General features: G+C 37.9%; 1 protein-coding gene across 2 annotated transcripts in view; it reads right to left on the reverse strand.

Annotated features, from left to right (window-relative positions):
• Positions 1–19,258, reverse strand: part of ARHGEF3 (Rho guanine nucleotide exchange factor 3) — a gene marked incomplete at both ends in the record, with an annotated part of 113,313 nt that overhangs the window by 38,707 nt on the left and 55,348 nt on the right. The window lies entirely within an intron of this gene.

Raw genomic sequence — 19,258 nt, forward strand, 5'->3', positions numbered from 1 at the left:
TACCACTGTCAACTTTGTTCCCAAAAGAGCAGGAGAAGCAACTCTTAGAAATGGAAAGGAAATACTGGAAAGAAATTCTAACCACCACCTATGAAATAATAGCTAGCTAAGGATGAGAGCTGGCATTCTAGCCCAGACAGGAACAAGAGTGAGCTATTTCAGAGGCAGATTGATTTGTGGGATTGTGATAAATAATTCATCTATCTTTTAAAAGCCTTTGTAGTTTCTGTTTTGGTGTGAAAGAGAAGTCCCCACAGCAATGCAAAGGGAAGCACAGAAGGATCAAAGCCATCCCCTAGGAAAATGACTTTCATAGTAACATTTAGATGTATAAGTGGAAGGCAAAACTGTTCTGGTAAACCCAGAAAAATAAATGTTGCAATAATCAGAATACAACATAGTAAGAACTGGAAAGAGAATTTTAGCTTTGTAAATAACAAATCCAGAAACTGATGATCAGGTACAAATAAAATGCAAGCTTAGGCACGGGGCAGATAAAAGGACCTACTTCTCATTCAGTACACTGCTAGCTCCATTCAAGAACAAAGCAAAAGAAATTTAAAAGAGACTGGGGCATCAGATGAGCTCTTCTATGTGAATTTTGTGTGATAATACTTGTTCAGCAATTGACAGGTTAAACAACACTTATTTGGAAGGCTATGTATTAAGAACATCTCATTAGTAAACTATACATAAAGTGGAATTCCCAGGCACCTTCTTTTTGCTTAAGCTAAATCTTCCATCTTGCACAAAAGCAGCAGTCTAAGACACGTGATCTTGAAATAAGAACTTTTAGTAGGAGCTTATTAAGCCTTCATTGTATGAGTTTCAGACTACTACAGAATACAAGACCATGTAACATCTCTTGCTAACTTCATTTGCTGCCCTTATCCTGGCTTGTAAGCACACTAACAAAGAAGTGGTTTTGTGCTTTTGTTACCTTGAAGACAGTACAAAGTATTTTTATGTTCAGACAAGAGAAAAAAAAGTGTATTTTGATTGTGTTACATATTTTAGACCTAAAAGAGAATGGCAAACAGTGAAGAGAAATCCCACTCACTGACATCGAAGAGCACTCCCAGAACTCCAAGCAGGTTAAAGATCACCCATATCAGAAAAACATCATATTGGTATAATTGAAAGTAATTCAAATAGGATCAAATTTTGCTAACTCAGAGATGTTAACAGCAGAAGGACGTATCAATGGAAGCTGTTCTACTGAGTTAGGAATGAGCTACATTCCTGTTAGAAAAAAAGAAGAAAAAAAAAAAAAAACGTTCTGTATGGCAGGAAAAAAAACACCTTGTAACCACCCAGAAATTCCAATATAGGATAAAGCAAAAATATCCTGTGATGTACAAAATCCGAAAGAGTAAAAGGGAAATTAATACTGGAGAGATCAAAAAACATGTTTTTCCTGACTGCATGATACAGGACCTTTATTTGTATTTCCAATGATTCTTATCAATTAGAAACATGATAATCCAGTATCCACATACTTTCTTATTCCAGATATGATAATAATGAAAAGTTTAATGGAATTACCAAACAATCAGGAGAAGAAACAAAAGCAAACAGTGCTGCCATGCCAACATACTGCAGCAAAGCAGGGGAAAAATGGCAAATCCCGATGCTCAACTTCAAGCACAGTGTCTGGTACAGGTGGTACAGATGTTCTCAGTGTGCTCTGTGAACTATCCTTCACTGCCCCATTCCTTCTTAAAATGGGGAGAGCACAGACGGGGAATTCAACAGAGTTAGAATGCAAATCCACAACCAAATACTAGAAGTTTAGTCATAAGAAATGTCCAGCCATTGCACTGATGACTCAAAACTGAAAGGCCGGCTTCAAAAAGCATAGCTGTACAATAAAGATTGGAATGCACTTCATATCTGGAATAGAAAAGCAGGTATGTTATTACATACTGTTCACTGGAATTTGATGTGTTTGTTTTTGCAGAAACATTTAGAGACTACCTGCCTCTCTTGTTTCTGTTCCTAATTGCTTCCTCTAAACCTGGAATTTGTATTAAAATAAAGGACATCTATCCTCCCCAAACAACTGCCATTTTACCACAGTAAGAATCTATCTATTTTGTTAGATCAGGAAGTGACATTTCTTTTAGTACGTGCTATCTAACAGCAGATGTGCATTTCAATGTGTCGCTGCAGGATATATTAACCACATCACAGGAAGAAGCCAGCAGCTGAAATAAGAAGCTACAAAGACCTTTCTGAACACGAGCAGTCTCCCTGATCTCTATGAAACTAAATCACCTATCTGATATTACTTGCACGTATGGGAAAGATACAGTAATCAGACAGCACTTCTAGTCTCATGCCTTCTAACAGTACACTTGTTTCACAACTGCTACCTATTCTATTAAGCTTATTCTTTTTTCCCCCCACTCAAAAGAGTTGCACATTTAAAAATCTACAGTATATATACTGAATACAGTTGTGATTCTAACGTATCCTAAGATACAACAGGCTTTAAGGTACACTCAAGACAAGACAGTAAGGAATTTATTTATAGTTATGGGGAGGGTTGTGGCTTTTGTAATCATTGCCTGCTCTCACATTTTTTTTCAGCAACCACAACATTTGAGCTGCAAAATGCTCTCAGCTAGATAGATTCTCAGCTAGCAGTATAGACAGTATGGCATGTTCCTGTAGCCTCTGGAAGGGGCAATGCAATCAATAGATCACATTTTAGCCTATTTTTACATTTCTATCCAGACAATTAGAAAGCAGTTGATAGTAATATTGCCAGCTCCCCAAAATAATGGTAACAGAGATGCCAAACAAACAAATTGCACTACAAAGAGACCTATTTCTAGCAAAAAGAGAAAGCAAAAAGAAAGAAATATTTAGCCCTGGTGAATCCTGATTCCATTTCTGGTTGTTACAGATGGGAAGCTTTAGTTAGGATTTTACATTCAACTCAGCAGGAAAATGTTACCAAAAAGCATGTTGAAAAATGACACTGAAAACACTGTAATGTTTCTCATCTTTCATCTAACCTTACAGGATTACACAGAAAAAATCCAATTCTGCCTTCTGATCGTGACATACCCATGCTTGTACATCTATCTCAAAGTATATTTTACTAGCAACTGGGCTCAAAAATCAGATATTCTTTGGGAAAAAAAAAAAAGCTACAGATATTTTCCACTGGTAATCTCCAAACTTTAGGTATCATGGACAACAACATTAAGCTAATGAAGTGCTTAACGGCAACTCCAGGCTTGTCAGCTTCACTTTCATTTTTTTCCTACATTTGCTCTGTCCACAGGCAGCATTAAGGCAATCTCAAAGACAGTGCTGCCTACCATCCACAATCTCAGGACCACTCTTACAGATATTTTTCCTCTAGTAATGACTAACAGCTGTGCTTCTGAGGTGACCAGTGCTAGCAAAGGTAATTAACTAGTTCATTTGGCGTTGGGTGGGAAGGGGGGGTGAGAGTGAAGGAAAAAAAGATTAACATCAAGCTTAAGAAACTCCTACCCTATTTACCAGTGACTCTGGTGGGGAAAAAAAAAATGCTGAGAGTTAAGACTGTGATTGGAGTATTTCTTTAAATATTTGTATCCATATGTGGAACACTTCTGAGTGTTTAAGAGATCTATTTCTATTTTGCTCTATTCAGTTCTGATAGGATGAGGATCATGTTTTGTTTGTGAAACTAGGTGGAAATTTTTAACGGTGCTTTTCAGGAAGCATGCATCTGTTTTTTAAACTTGTTCCTTCCTAAACTTGCTAAAGTTGGCCCCAAAAATATATCAGGAAATAACTGGAGGATGAGGGGGATGGGGAAGAAACTTTAAAGACACCTTGCCTTAATTAAATCTAAAAGTGTTACTTCTTCCTGTTCAATTGAGTCACGAATGGCTCCAGCATATCACACCTGATGGGGGAAGGGGATGTGTCAGCACAGAAAGGTTCAGTTTTCAGCTGCTGCCTGTAATTGGAAGCCTGGAATTAATTAATGAAGTGGAACCAGCACAAACTTGAATGCAGCATGAAACTGAACATGGCAAGCAGCACAGAAAATAATTGCTGCTTTCTTAATACTCCCTTTTTGCTACAAAACATACAAAGGTAAATCAGTACAACCAAGTGCAAACCCAACAAACAAAAGAGCAGTGTCTGTGGCATTCATTTTTATCTTTTGGGGCCTTCAATCAGTTACAGTAAAAATAGTCACCCAATCTAATAAAGACTAGCTTTCAAGATTTTTAGTCTTTTTGGTCTTGGAATTGTTTTAAATGAACTGCCAAAAGCCAGGTTCATGTGGCTGCTATAAGCAGTCTCAGCTGGAACGTCTCAGTGCACAGCAGCACATCACAACCACTAACTCAGCTGGAAAGCCAGGGGCAGAAGCCCTGCCATCCCCACGTGCTGACAGGAGCAGCATTTCTGTCAGGGAGAACCTGAGCTCTTAGCACTCAGCACAAGCCACCTTTCCATAGGCAAGGCCAGATATTTACCTGCTGTATTTTGGAGAACAATCTTTGGAGAAGCATAGACAAAAAAAAAAAAAAAAAAAAAAAAAGTATTTTTGGAACATTTCTTCTGTTTCTGATTGTTCTAAATAACAGCAGATCCTATAAGAATTTCTAGTATCCTGGAAACAATCTCAGTGCTTCCCTCCCCCCCCTCCACTCCTCTAGTTTTTTCTTTCCTCTTAATTCAATGGACGTCAGAGAATCTTGCTGTACATTTTAGGCTGTTTCTATGGATTTAACTCCCTTCAGAACAACTCTGCAGGCCCAGTCATCCAGCCAGCGTGGTACCCAGCAAGCAGTACACCCCTCCGGGCCCTTTGCAACTTTCCTCCTGGAGAAGGCCATGGGAAACAGTATCAAATGCTTTGCTAATGTCCCAGTAAACAACACTTCCAGCTTACCCTCATCACTGAGCCACCACCTTACAGCAGATTGGTCAGGCAGGATCAGCATTGGCGAACCATCCAACTACCACGTGCTGTGTGGTGGCACTGGGGGTGATCGGCTCCGTGGCCCTCCTGGCAATGAGGCCAGGCTGACAGGCCTCCGCAGTTCCCCAGATCTTCATCTCAAGTTGTTTAAATAATAATTCGCTTTGGGAAAAGAAGCCATTCAAGTATTTCTCAGGTGATACCACTCAAAAATCACAAGTGCAAGCTTGGCTGGCTCAACCTCCTTTCTCTATTAGGAAATAAATGACAGTAAACTGAGTACAATAAATGGCTCCTTCATGAGCTTAACAGTCCCCAAGACCTAGTTTTGCCACACTGAAAATTCCATGTGGAAGAGCTATAACATTTTAGCTTTTCTGACAGACCTTTAACAGTAGAAAGATTAATGTTGTCATTAATGATTTCTTCACACTTCACATTTACCCAAGGGAAATTTTAACTCACTTTTTTTGAGTTACTTTTAACAACTGGGTAGCTATGCAAGTTACAGTGAGTTTCATTACCTGTGCAGCTACCCACGGGTACACAGGAACTGCTGCACAAAGACTCTGTCAATTCTCCCTTTCTCACTTACACAGAGGTTTGCATTCTGGCATGCCCTCACACACCAGATTAAAAGAAAAAACTAAACGCTGCGGAATGCAGCTATTTTTTTTCTTCTCAAACTAAGGTCGCTCTGAGGAAACTGCATGATGAGAGGTTTACCAGCAAATCCACCAGCACTTGTATATTTAAACTTCTGTGGTCTGCTTACTGCTGAGAGCTGCTTCTTAAGGTGTCCTCATTCGCATCTCTCACTTGTAGAAGTGTTTTAGCCTACTTAAAACAGTGAGTATCACAGAGAAGAAGCTATTTTGAAGAAAACAAGAAGTGACAAATGTGAGCAAAAGATACCCCACAGCATCACTAATAGATGAAAAATTAAAGTATTTCAACTATTTATGTTTTCTATTAATGTAAATAAAGAACACTAAAAGACTGATGATGAGCATAAAACTTTGGAGTGTAGCTATACTATTTGCTAATGAAGAAATTATCTAGGGAACAAGGCATCTAATTTTGTGAGAGAGAACATTCCTTACTATTCCCAGAGACACAAAAAAAAATGTCTCCCTCCCAAGAAATATGAGGAATATTATTTTTCCTGAGACACATCATCTTAACTTATAAGAAGATAGGCAAATGCTGCCAGTTATGCACCTTATTCCACTTGTGACCCAATTTGCAGGTGGTATCCTACTTAATTGGTCTTTTTATTTCTTTTACCACTAGAAAAATTACTCAATTTAAACACTGTACCTGAAAAAGTCCGCATTAAAAAGCAGTTAAAACCTTGGCTATCATTTAAAGAATGTCTTTTAATACCTACAATTAGTAAAACCATACAGATTATGTGAAACTTTCTGGTATTTGAGTTATAACGTGTATAACTTCTACACATACGGTACACTACCCACAAACTCAAATATGAAGGCAGATCTCCAAACCCAACTTCTTGGCTGGCCATTGACATTTTTGCCTCTCCACTTAATAGTCAGTGAGGCAGAAGAAGAACATTTCTCCCTGGGCTGTTTCATGACAATAAACAATAATAGGAAAGGTGGATCTATGATTGTAAATTAATCGTTGTTAAATACAGTCAGCAAATCACGTCAGAATTAACGAGGTTAACAAGCTGAGATCAATCTTCTGCAAAAATTATCAATATCTTAAAAACAAAATCAAGATTATTTACAGGACAGACAAAGATGTGACAAGCTGAAGGCTCCTGATTTTGTGAGTACTGGCATTGTGGAGGCCACAACTTGATGCCACTTTTGGAAAAGACTTTCAGCAATTCACCCATCATTTTCTTTACTGTAAATTTTCTTCACCCAACATTTTCTTTAATTAGTTTCAACAAACTCATACCACAGTACTTCCTGGCACTGGGTTTAAACACTCGTTTCACAGCTACACATCTTACACCAAAAGACTGTCTCAAGCACAGCAGGTCCTCTAATTCTGCAAGCAAAGCAAGCTCAATCCCAATCACACAGTAAGTAATACTTTCCATTTTAATAACATTTTATGCAGTCCATTCCATACAATTAAGGAATTTACTTATATCACTAAGGAAAAGTATCCCCTCCACATTCTTTAACCAATGAAAACAAGACACAGAATGGGTGTGATAAGCCAAGATCATACAAGAAATGTCTTAATCTCAATTCCAGATAGACACAAACTCATCTCCTAAATCATTCTTTGTCCAACTCTACAAAGATGTGTCAGCAAAGTCATTATTTATAAGCTCTTAGCAACTTCAAGTGAACAGAAAAGAGTATAAAAAGACATTTTTCCTGGTAAGAATGTCTAATCTAGTAACAAAAATGGCTTCAAACATCAAATTACACAAGCTGTCTGAATACAGAGCATGTTTCACACAGCGAACAGGAAGTCATTGCGTTATTCTAAGAAGTCATGGTATCAAAAAAAGAAGTCACCCAAGGAGTGTAGTTAACATGTTTCAGATGTAAGAAACAACAGAATATGAGAACAATAACTCTAACAAAAGTATCACAATGCACACAGTAGGTAACACCATGCTTATAGTGCTTAAAAAACTCTCAGCTTTTTGTCCCAGAGTTAACCCATCTGCCTCAATTAAGAAGCAACTATGAAACTTTCCTAAAGGAGATAACAAAACCTTCATCCAACTAATTTGTCTTACTTACAAATACTTTCAAAAATTAACTATACTGAATATTTAATTAGTAACTTATTTGTTACGACAAAAATTACTGCATATTTTCAGAGAATGCTTCTGCCTCCATAAAAATCCTGCCCTTCCCCACATTCCTCCTGTTCACATCCCACCATGAACTCATTGCTGACGACCTTTGAGCATCAACAGACAAAAACAGAACAAAAAAAATGTGATATAGATAGCGACAGATTTGATACCAAGAGATCTGCAAATAATAAGGAGTGTGTGACTAAAACTTGTTCTTGCTAATATTTTCACACAATCAGGGCCCCCACTCTTCAAAAGAAATTAAATATTTCTTAAATAAATTCCATTAAATTCACAGGAAGAAGAAATTTACTGACAGCATTTTCCCCCCAAGCTAAAGGACCTGTACTTTTTTTGTTAATTACTGCACTTCTAGAGTCTGCAAATAATTTAATGTACCTTCAAAGCTCTTCACTAATGTCTACATCAGTGCTATTTAAAGTAACAGCAACTCAAAGATACCAACACTCTACACCAAGGTTAGACATTTAAGCTACAACCATCACACACTTCCATTTGCATATGTTTGAAGTATTCAAGTAATTATAATTCAAAACTAACAAAGTGAAGTGAATAAACCTTCTGAAACAGAACATAGTCAAAAAAGGCCCAAAAGAACCTAGCCAGTTTTCACATTTCACTGAAGAGCTAATTTATCACACAGGACAAGCAAAATCGTGCAATTAAGTAGAATTTAAACTGTAATTTTAGCAACATTATAGATATTCTCTCTAGTTATGGGGGTACCTACCTACTGTACAGTTACATTTACTTTAGATACAGTTTTATATTTACTTTGCAGCAACACGTTTTGGTCTTAATACCAATTCCTAAAACTTAAACAGTTACTCACCCAAATAAGAACAGAAATAAATGATTATAAAAGACCTCAACTTTTCAGTAATAGGCAGCTGGAATAAAGTCAACGTTCAAAACAACACCCTACTGCTTTATTCTACTTAACCAGGTAGATAAATTAAGTCACATATACTGTATAACACCTTGAGCCCTATATTTATTAAAATCAATTTCCAAATACATACAAATGATAAATTTACATTGCTTTTAAATACAGTACAGTAGTGTGAAATTGAAAGTTCAGAAATTATAACAGTTCTACAAGGAAACACTCAAAAATTCATTAAGCACGCTTAAGAAAGAAGTCTAGAGAAATAATGCTCCCTCCTGAGCAACAGACACAGAATATTATTTTCTGAATTACATTTTTAGAAAGTCTAATCAGAATTCAATAACATTCTCACAGCAAGTTAAAATTGAGCAAAACTACAAAGCCTACAGAAACAGATATTTAAATCTATTATGTAATTTACAGTCCCATTTGGAAATCTAATGCTTCAGCATGTCTGCAGATCATATGCAGACGTATGCACCCATTAGTGTCTAAGCATCTTAAAAAACTGGACTGCAATTCTAAACAGTGCCCAGCAACACCTCTGACAGCTAACCTGCTGGCAGCTCAGGAAGATTTCCTTCCTTTAAAAAGACTGCAATTCAGTCCCAAATTCTACTGACTGGTCTCTAAAAAAAAACAGTTTATTGGGATAAATCAGGTGAATCTCTCCTTCAGGAAGTAAGCAAGCTACTAAGTGGTAAACAAATTCTCAAAGAATTAAAGGAGTAATTGAAAGTACAGACCTTTAAAGCCTAGAACTGAATGAAAGACCTTTTGAATGAGCCTTGCAGGTTCATATTAAAGTTACTATATTTACTATTGACTTATCATAGAATATCCCGAGTTGAAAGGGGCCAACAGGGATCACCAAGGCCAACCGCTGGCTCCACAAAGGACCATCCAAATGCAAATTGTCTTTCAGCTGCAGCAGCAGGGCCATGCCCACCATCCTCTGGTGCAAACCTTTCCCTAGTCCTACCCTGACCCTCTCCTAACATTGCTCCATCACGTTCCCTTGAGCCCCATTGCTGTCACACAGAGCAGAGCCCAGCGCTGTGCTCCGCTCCCTATAAGGAGCTGCAGCCCCCATGAAGTCTCTCTCAGCTCCTCTGCTCCGGGCTGAGCAAACACAGGGACCTCAGTCACTCCTCACACACTTTGCCCTCAGATCCTTCCTCATCTTTGTAGCCCTCCTTTGGATGCTCTCCAACAGTGTCTTTTACTGTGGCACCGAAAGTTGCACCCAGTGCTGGAGGTGAGGCTACACAGCACAGAGAAGAGGGGGACAAGCTCTTCCTTCATTCTACAGGCAGTGCTGGACCCGACACACCCCAGTGTATGGTTGGCCCTTCCAGCTGCCAGGGCACACTACCAACTCAGATTCAAGTGGCCACCAACCAGAATGTTCAGGTCCCTTTTTGCTGGGCTGCTCTCCAGCTCCTTGCCCCCCATACAGTCAGGGCCGTCCCATTCCAGGTGCAGAACCCAGCACTCGCTCTTCTTCATGCAGACAGTGACCATTCTTGAATATGTTCAGATCTTGATGCAAGGCCTCTGTACCTTCAAAGGAGACAACACTCCTTCCAGCTTAGCATCATCCACAAATTTACTTAATATAACTTCCAGATCTTTATTGCAGTCAACAGTGAAAACATTAAAGAGAACTGGCCCTAAAATGGAGTCCCACAGTATTCCACTGGTGATAAGTAGGCAGCTCTCAGCTCACAGTCTCCCCGCACCCAACACAGCCATGTTTTGCTTGTCAGGGGACATTCTTAAGGTCTCATAGCCATGGCCTTACAATGTCACACGCCACCTCTCTGCCAACTGTTATAAATACAGGGACCCTGACAACAGAACACCAGCTGCTGACCTACCTGTGTCTGAGAAGCACACACTTATGGCTAAGAGACCCCAGCTAGATCCTTCCCTCCCACTGCAGATACTTCTGTGGAAGAGGATGGAGGAAACAACTCTTCTCCGTGGATCAAAGTACCCTGTGGAACTACTTAAAATCTGATTTTTTTTTAGTCAGACTTTTAAGATCCTAAAATATCACATGCATGACAGGTTCACCTCATGTTAAGTCTAAAAGCAATCCAATCATTTCTCTCAGCCTCCTGTATGTCAGTGGTTGTAGCTCAACCATCAAGAGCACTGCTTTGTGTGTGTACAGGTAAGTTTGTACATATGTGCACGGAGTAAGTGCTTTCATTTCTTTCTCATTCATCATTGGAGTTGATACACTAAGATTTGACTGACAAACACGTTCACACACTTGTAAACAACCACCTTAGTTTTTGTTAAACACTCTTGGAGTATTTCAAAATACTTGCTGAGCTGCTACTTGCTGGGAGTTTTTCCCCCTCCTTGCTGCTTCCACCATGAAGCTAAGTAAACATGGTTCAGTTTCATAACGACGTGAGTCAGCAGCTGTGTGCAGATATCTTTCAGCTGTCCAGATTACATAACTAGAATAATAATGGAATGGGAGAAGTAATCAATTTTTTTTTTCTAAGAGATAAGGGAACCTAAGGGCTACCAAATTAATTTGGAAATTTCTGCTATGCGGAGATAATATTCTAAGATTACTAGGACACTGAAAAATGCCCCCAGAGAAAAATAACGAAGTTTTATTAAAAAGCACATTAAACTTCAACAATAAACTTTGAGATTCACCCGCTTATCCCTTCTGACATGATTCTGCACTGAAGTGACCTCTGAGTAATAGCGTGCACTGATATATTCCTTTTTCCAACTGGTAAAAAAAGTTCCTGTCTGAGATCTTAAAACTTGTTTGACATTAGTGCTGACAAAGGGCTTAAAGGATTGATATATCATAGAACTGTAGAATAGCTTGGGTTGGAAGGGACATCACAGATCGTTTAGCTCCAACCCCCTGACCCAGGCAGGGCTGTCAGCCACTCAGTGAGGCACCAGCTCAGCTGCCCAGGGCCCCATCCAGCCTGGCCTTGAGCACCTCCAGGGATGGGGCACCCACGGCTCTCCAGGCAGCTGTGCCAGCACCTCACCACCCTCTCAGTGAAAACTTTCCCCCTGACATCTAATCTAAATCCCCTCTTTTAGTTTAAATCCATTCCGCCTTGTCCTATAAAGGAATATAAATGAACACTAGAATGAATATTTCAGCAAATGTTTCAAACTTTTCTTACATTTCAGGCTGTCTTTAACCAGGATCTTTGATTGATCTATTAATCTTAAAGTAATGCTGGCAACATGGATGGTATCACGTAAGCATACCAGAGCTGTTATTAGCTTATATAGTTCTGCAGTGATTAATCTGGAATTATAAGGGATAAGCTGAATAAACACTAAAAACATTGTGAGGGAAGTGCATTTATCACATCCAATACATACAGAACTATAGCTTAAGTGACATAATTATCCCAATTCTAGGAGCAGTCAGTTTTAACAGTGCATTCAAGTCTGGGCAGCAGAGTTGAGAAAGTCATTGAATGCAGAAACACTCAGCGAGGCTGGGGATGAGGAAGGAAGTGAGGCTGCTGGGCAGCGGATGACGAACTGAGGCGGGAGCAGGGATTTTCAGTCTTCATGTACAGGAAAGTTTTTCATTCCTAACACTAGATGACGAACAGACACACACAACGCATTGGTTATACAGAGCCCTCCTTTTTCTTAAAAACTGGTTTGCATGGTAGATATTATATGTCCACTATAAAATGCAGTTATCAATGGCAATGCACAAAATTAAATGTAAAGATCTTGGGTAATATTTATTACTGTGGAAGTAACACTAGTCATAATTTTGACTTCTAAGTAAACCAGCCACCAAAGTACAGCTTTGTTGATTCAATTTTGTTATGAAAACATACAAAAACGTAACTTCATCTCTGCAAATCTGCATCAAGTCAATCAACACACACACAATGTATGTTGATGCCTAACTTCGTAGCTGTCAACAATATCTGGCTAGTCTCTGCTCACAAATGCTCCTGATTTTACCATGTTGAAAATTATCATACGTCAAGTCTGGTCCAGTAATCTGCAAGCAATTTAAATTGAATTCAAACTTCAATTGCCTGTTTTCATTACAGAGGAATATCATAAAAGAAAACAGCATCATTAAAGGAAATAACAATCAATTTAACAAATCAGTACACTGCAACAAAATATGAACAGTACTGAAAAATACTGGTCTGCTAACCACAATCTGTGTAGTCACCATTCAGAAAACAACATGGGATATAACAGACATTAAAGGCCATTAATCAAAAGCTCACTTTCTGCCTATCATATACAGAACAAACGCTGTAGTTCAGAAGTGCTAGGCTGCAGCTTATGTAGGTATGGCCAAAAGGGCTTTTAAGCATTTGCTTAAAATAAATTATACATGAGCTCAGAGCCAAGGACCAACTGCAATTCCCAGTTAGGATCCTGAGTTAAGAATGGGGCAGCCAGCCTGAATGGAACCTGATCTATATTACTACTGCAATCCACACTAATTATTTTCCATGTTCCAACGTCCAACTGAATCAGAGATATAAATCTGTTATCTGCAGATTTCTAAAACTAATCATTTATTTGTACTTCCCAAAGATTAAGTCCTGCCTAGTCTCACACATTTTTCAAGGAAGTAATTTTTTGCAGTTCAGAGTAAAGCACACAGATTGAACAGATCTTTTGGATGAAATGCTTCTGGTCTGGGGGAAAAACCTTACTTTATTTTCCTCTTTTCTCTTTATAGTCAACAGAAGAAAAAACTTGTGAGACCACAGTCGATCTCAACAAAATAACACTAAAACTAAGAGCTGGTATAAGGTCTTTCCAGTTTCATGCCACAATTCCTCTGCAGCTCCCAAGACCTGATGACAATTTAAGCTTCGATCAGAAATTGAAGTAGATGGCAAAAGCAGTAGATTTGCAATATCTCAAGGGTATTCTTGGATACCTCTCTCCCTTGAAGGATTTCACCATTCCTGCCTTACACTCCACAGTTATATATATTTTTAGTTCATGAATTCAAGTACTAAGCACACCTCATCACAAAGAATATAATATGAAAAGAAAAACTGCTTTCTAGAAATCAACAATTTCCCCACAAAATCTTACTTTATTTTCCTCTCAAAGACTTCATTGTATGTCCAATTTGAATCCCAATACTGCACAATAATGAAGAATCTCAAAGCATCTTTATGCACATTGCTCAAACTCAGCTCTGAAACTTCTGTTACCATTTTTCCCCTACTCTTACATGTCCCAACAACTTGTTTAGTCAAGCTCTGCCTTTTTAGTTAAGTTCATAAAGAGCAATTGGGCATGCTTCCTTTTGTTCCACTTCAGAGATACATCACATCTTCTAATCTTTCAAAGACTTTTGCATGTGAAGTTTAGCAGCTGAAAGTGTTTTCCAATATCAGCTTTTTAAGCAAACAAACAAACAAAAAAAAAGGAATAATATTTGCTAGGATAATGCAGAAATATCTTGGGTTTAAATTCTAACCATTAATCATATTTTTTTCATTTTTATTATCATTTTTGAACTTACTGTTATAAATGAATGCCATAAAGCAAGCATTTGTTCATGCACACTACTGAAAGACCACTGGCATTTACTTTTTCTGAAAATTATTATTTTACTAGAGACAAGATGACTGCAGTCTACTGCACTAAACTACTTTTTGCTTCTCTGATCCCCACTTTTCAGCCATCTCTCAGTTAAATACTCCACCAACAGAGCAGATAATCCTTCCTCAGAAACCCCTTTTTCATCTGTAAGCAGGCCTCATCCTGTTTGAGAGACACAGCATGTTTAACACCACACATCACTGAAGAAACAACTTTTGGAACCTTTAAAACAAACAGGATCCTTGAATACTCTTGCATTAGAGTTGTACTCTAGAATAGAATATAGTATATAGTATATAGTATATACTAGAATAGAATAGAATGTACATCTAGAGTTGTACATGTAGAGTTGAACTAGGGCAGAGTCGTACTAAATTTGTAAATATTTTCATTAGCGAAAGCATTCTTATTTCCTGATCTATTTCATTAGAAGAGAAGGAGAATAATTCCCCAGGGTCAGTGGAGACAGTTACCCCAGTAGGTCTCTGCACCGTAGGTAGCTGTGTTCAATGTAGGTCTTGTAGATAAATGTAAACAGAAGTAGGCAAATGGTTTTTAGTAAGCTGCAATAAGAAATCAATACAGTTTGAAGAAAACCTTAAAGAAAAGTAGGCTAATTTCATTTAAGATAAATGTAGGTCAGCTTTAATTTCTAGAATCTAGGTGAATTGGTACATGAGATCATTCCCTTTGCCAGTTACACAAGTGTGCCTAAAGACAGTTTGGTCCACGTTTGCAAAGTATTTGGAACACTGTGTAGATAGATAGTATTGAAGCTGCCCGACTTCTTCACACACCTGTTATCTTCACCAGAATTATCTGCAAGGCTTGCAAGACTTACGGGAACAGTTAGCCATGTTCTGAAAAGTCATGCACGTCAATAAAGAGTAACCGTATTGCAACACTACACAGGAAATCTGAGATCATTACAACACTGGAGGACAAGAATGCAGCATAACTGGCATTTTATACTTTTTTTGTGTTTAAACAAGGCGCACATAGGCCTCGTTTAATGAGCAATAAAAAGAATAACAAAACAAAGCCTTAAAAAATGACATTACAGTACTTCGAGTAATACCAAGAGCAGACAGTGTCTAGCCTACACCAATCATATGATGGATTAATAATGGATTAAGAACTGCTCCTTTATTATAAAGTCAGAATCCAGATGGAGTACTGACCATCTATGCAATACAGCAAAATTAACAAGCCATGCATAATTCAAGCATATTGTATACATCTTACTGGACAAGCTGAATGCCTTTTATACTATGAACACACAATACAGCAGAGTTTAATGGAAATAAAAAGACCCAGATACAATATATATTTTAATTATCTCAACTTTGATAAGATGATGCAGATGTAATCCCTTCTAAGCTTTCAAAGCTACCTCTCCATACCTTAGTAATCAAATATTATTAAGTTTATAATTAAGTTTAATTAGGTCAAAGAATGTTTCAGTTACATTACTCTCAAATACATAACAAATATTCACTCAGCACTAAAAGCAATCAAAATTAATGAACTCTGATCTAGCCTATATTCATCTTGCTTAGGTCTGGGTATGTATTTGTTCATAGTTTACATTGGAGCATATTTTATTAACTTGCAAGTTGACAGATGAGCCTTCAGATTTTTCCACTTCAGAAAACACTAATAAGTTATCATTTGGAAGAGTTTTATTTTCAGCAATAATTTATATATATCCAAAATAAATAACTCTTCTGAGAATTTTACCTTCTTTACAAACGTGTTTTACTTATTTAGTTCAAAGTCCATAAGCTTACAACAAATTCTACACGCAATTGGTAAAAGAGAAGAACTTCACAACTGTGCCCTTTTTCTTCTCCTGAAGAGGATTTTGGTTAAATACATATTATTTTAGTTCGAAAATTCAAGTGCTCTATTAGGTTTTTATGAGCTTATTGCTCTGGATAGCTTCCAAGTCACTTGTGTTTTTATAGAGTTGAGACTCATGAGAAACATGGCATCATCTCTCATCATTACAAGATTGTGACTACTTTGTAGTTACGCTCTTTGCAACAGCAATTAAAAATATATTGCTTTTAAACATCCCGCTAAGTGCTTTATACAAATCTTCAGATAAGAGGTTCTATCAGTGCTTTTATAGCATAATATATCAACTATATCTAACAGTCCAGAGTTTTCTCAAAGAACATTCAGCTGCAGAAAGTGAAGAGTCACACAGTTTCCAAGAAAGATGGAAAGCATAGCAAAATCTGGCTACCAGATCTCAATCCCTGTGCTCCTCCAACAGACCTGACTCAGAAAAGGACTGCACAGATTGAAGAGCTGCATTTCAAATTCTGGGTTTCAGAAAAGAACAAAAGTGGCAGCAGCAAAAAAAGTGAAAACAGAAACAGAAAAATCTGTAAATTTAATCTCAAAATTTAAGTAAAGGGAGACATTCTATTTGTACATGGAGAAACAAAGAATTGTAGACTTGTAGTATGGTATTTTACATACTAAAAATAATAACATGCAAATCACTCTAGAACATAACACCATTTTAACAGCACAGCATGAAACACTACAAGTTATCTGTATACCAAATGCAAAGTAAGGCTTTCTGTGGAAGACTACACGAACAAAGCCATGTAAAAGAATACACACCTTTTCCTTTAAAAACAAACTTCAAATTGCCCTATGTTCATATATTCACACACTCATCAGCCCTCAGCCTGCTGGACACATCTGTCACAAGTTATCACTAACTGTTTGACATTGAGGGGATTTACAAATCCACTTCTTTAAGTTGGCATAACACGAGCCAAGACCAACTAGTCAGCTTAATAAGCCAGCTTATCATCTCCTGAAGCGTCAGTACCAGTCTGGGTCACTAAACAAATACAAAGAACATTTAACATGCTTAGGTTACCAGTCCTTGCCCTGACTCAGCAAAGCTCCAACCAGCATTTCCTGTGAAAGAAAACTGTCATGACTGATTCCACTTGAAAAGGCAGGTGTGTCTGTCCATGGTCAGTCATTAAAATATATGTCTGTTTTTATAGAAGGATTGAAGATAAATGATGAGCTAAATCGTCAGGAGATCCAGATACCTGAATAGGTATATTGCTTTCCAAGGCACAAAGCAACTCCAGCCTTTAAATGGTTAAAACCCATTCTCTTTCTTATCACCTGACAAAGGTGCTGAACAAACATTTACTCACTTGGACTGAGCTAAAGATTGCCAGAACATAACATTAGCTACTGCCAAAGGCAAGCATAGGAAAAGGAACAAGCAAGCAAGCAAACACAATTACCAACATCACAAGGTATATCCTTGAGGTGATGGATGCACTGAAGAGCCCATAGCAGTAACTGCTCCATGCAGCTGACAGCACATCCTCACATTGGCAGCTCCGTAAGACGGACGGATCAAATGGGAAACATTCACCTAATCTTGTAAACCAGGAAGTGTGCTGTACAGCAGTTACATTTCCTTGTTAAATACATGCTATTTCATTTGTTCTGTTTTGGGTTGCTTTGTTGTTTTGGTTTGTTTGTTCGTTTTTATGAGAGAGAAAGATTTGAACACCGTGCCTGAGAGATTTACTACTTCACTAAATCTAGTTTCAGTAAAACTTCAGTAATTTCGTAATGACTCCCATTAGAATCTTACATTCTTAATATGGAACACATTCATTCATTTTTAACCTTTTGCCACTCCTCTAGAAAAAAAAAAGCTTTCATTGAGAACATGCACAAGTTATTAGGCCCATCTTTTTAAAGATACAGAAGAGTTGCCAGAGAAAGGAGCCTAAACAGTTCCGTTAGGCTCCAAGTAGGCATAAGGCCCTCAATGTGTCATTTTGAAATTGCTGCTGTTTGAAAGAAAAATATAGCAGATTGGGCCAATAACAGTAATTCAGATTGGCCACACTGGCTAAAGCTGGATCTCTGAAGCTCTCTACCATGTCTCCAGCTGTAGTGCAAAGCAGATTTCCAGGGAAGGAAGGGAAATCGGAGTAAAAACCTAGCAATACCCTGTAGTTTGCTCTCCCAGAACCCTGAAAGCATGCAAGGCCAAGGATTTCTCAGATGGAAGAACTTTACTCAGTCTGTCAAGTTTGTCAAGTTTTTTTTTCCATTAATTTGTCCAATCTGACTTTTGAAACCCAGCAAACTTTTTGCACCCAGAACACACTGTACCAGAATTCTATCTGCTATGTGCTACGTGAAGTAACCTTTCAGGCTTAGTGTGAATGAGCCCCAAATCAGAAGAGTATGAACAGCCTTACAAGGATCATATCTTGGAGAACTTATTGAAAAAAATTACTTTTTTTTTTCCTCTCCAGAAGTTTCAAGCATATTGATTCTATCTTATACAGATAAAGTTACAAACAGTAACATCTTTCTCATTATTATATTTTCCTTCTTTGGCTGCTGTTCCTTGGGCAGAAGATGCCCTGCATGTGAATAGTGCAGAGCTATAAGTGGAGCCACATAACCACAGCAGTGAAGTGCTAGCCCAACATGAAGTCTACCAGGATTAATTAGCACACTCACTCAGCTCAGGCTGTCACGAATCTATGATCTCCAAAATGGCCCAGGATTCTACCAGTCAACTTGAGGCGCCTTTGAGAGTTCACATGTCTGCACACATCCATGCAGATGAACCCTTCAATTTAACTGCTTCTTCAAGAAACATTTATACTAAACAAAAACTAAATTTGATAAAGAAACCACAGCAGTAGGTATGACATCTGCTAATAGGTTAAATTTGCCAAAACTTTTATTCTCTATTTTTTAACTTACTTTTTCTGTCTGTACTGCATGAAAATTCTACAGAAAGGGAAAAGTGCTTCAACAGCTGACTGTGGGGAAAAAAAAACTGAAAACAACAATAAAAACACCAAAGGGAATGATGAATTCATCTACGTTTCTTTTACTTCCATGGATTTATTTTACCAAATGCTAAATGCTAAAAGTTAGTTTTACATGGGAAACAGCACATAACTATTTGACACACACA

Source organism: Tetrao urogallus, assembly GCF_951394365.1.
Source record: "Tetrao urogallus genome assembly, chromosome: 10".
Taxonomy (NCBI): Eukaryota; Metazoa; Chordata; class Aves; order Galliformes; family Phasianidae; genus Tetrao; species Tetrao urogallus.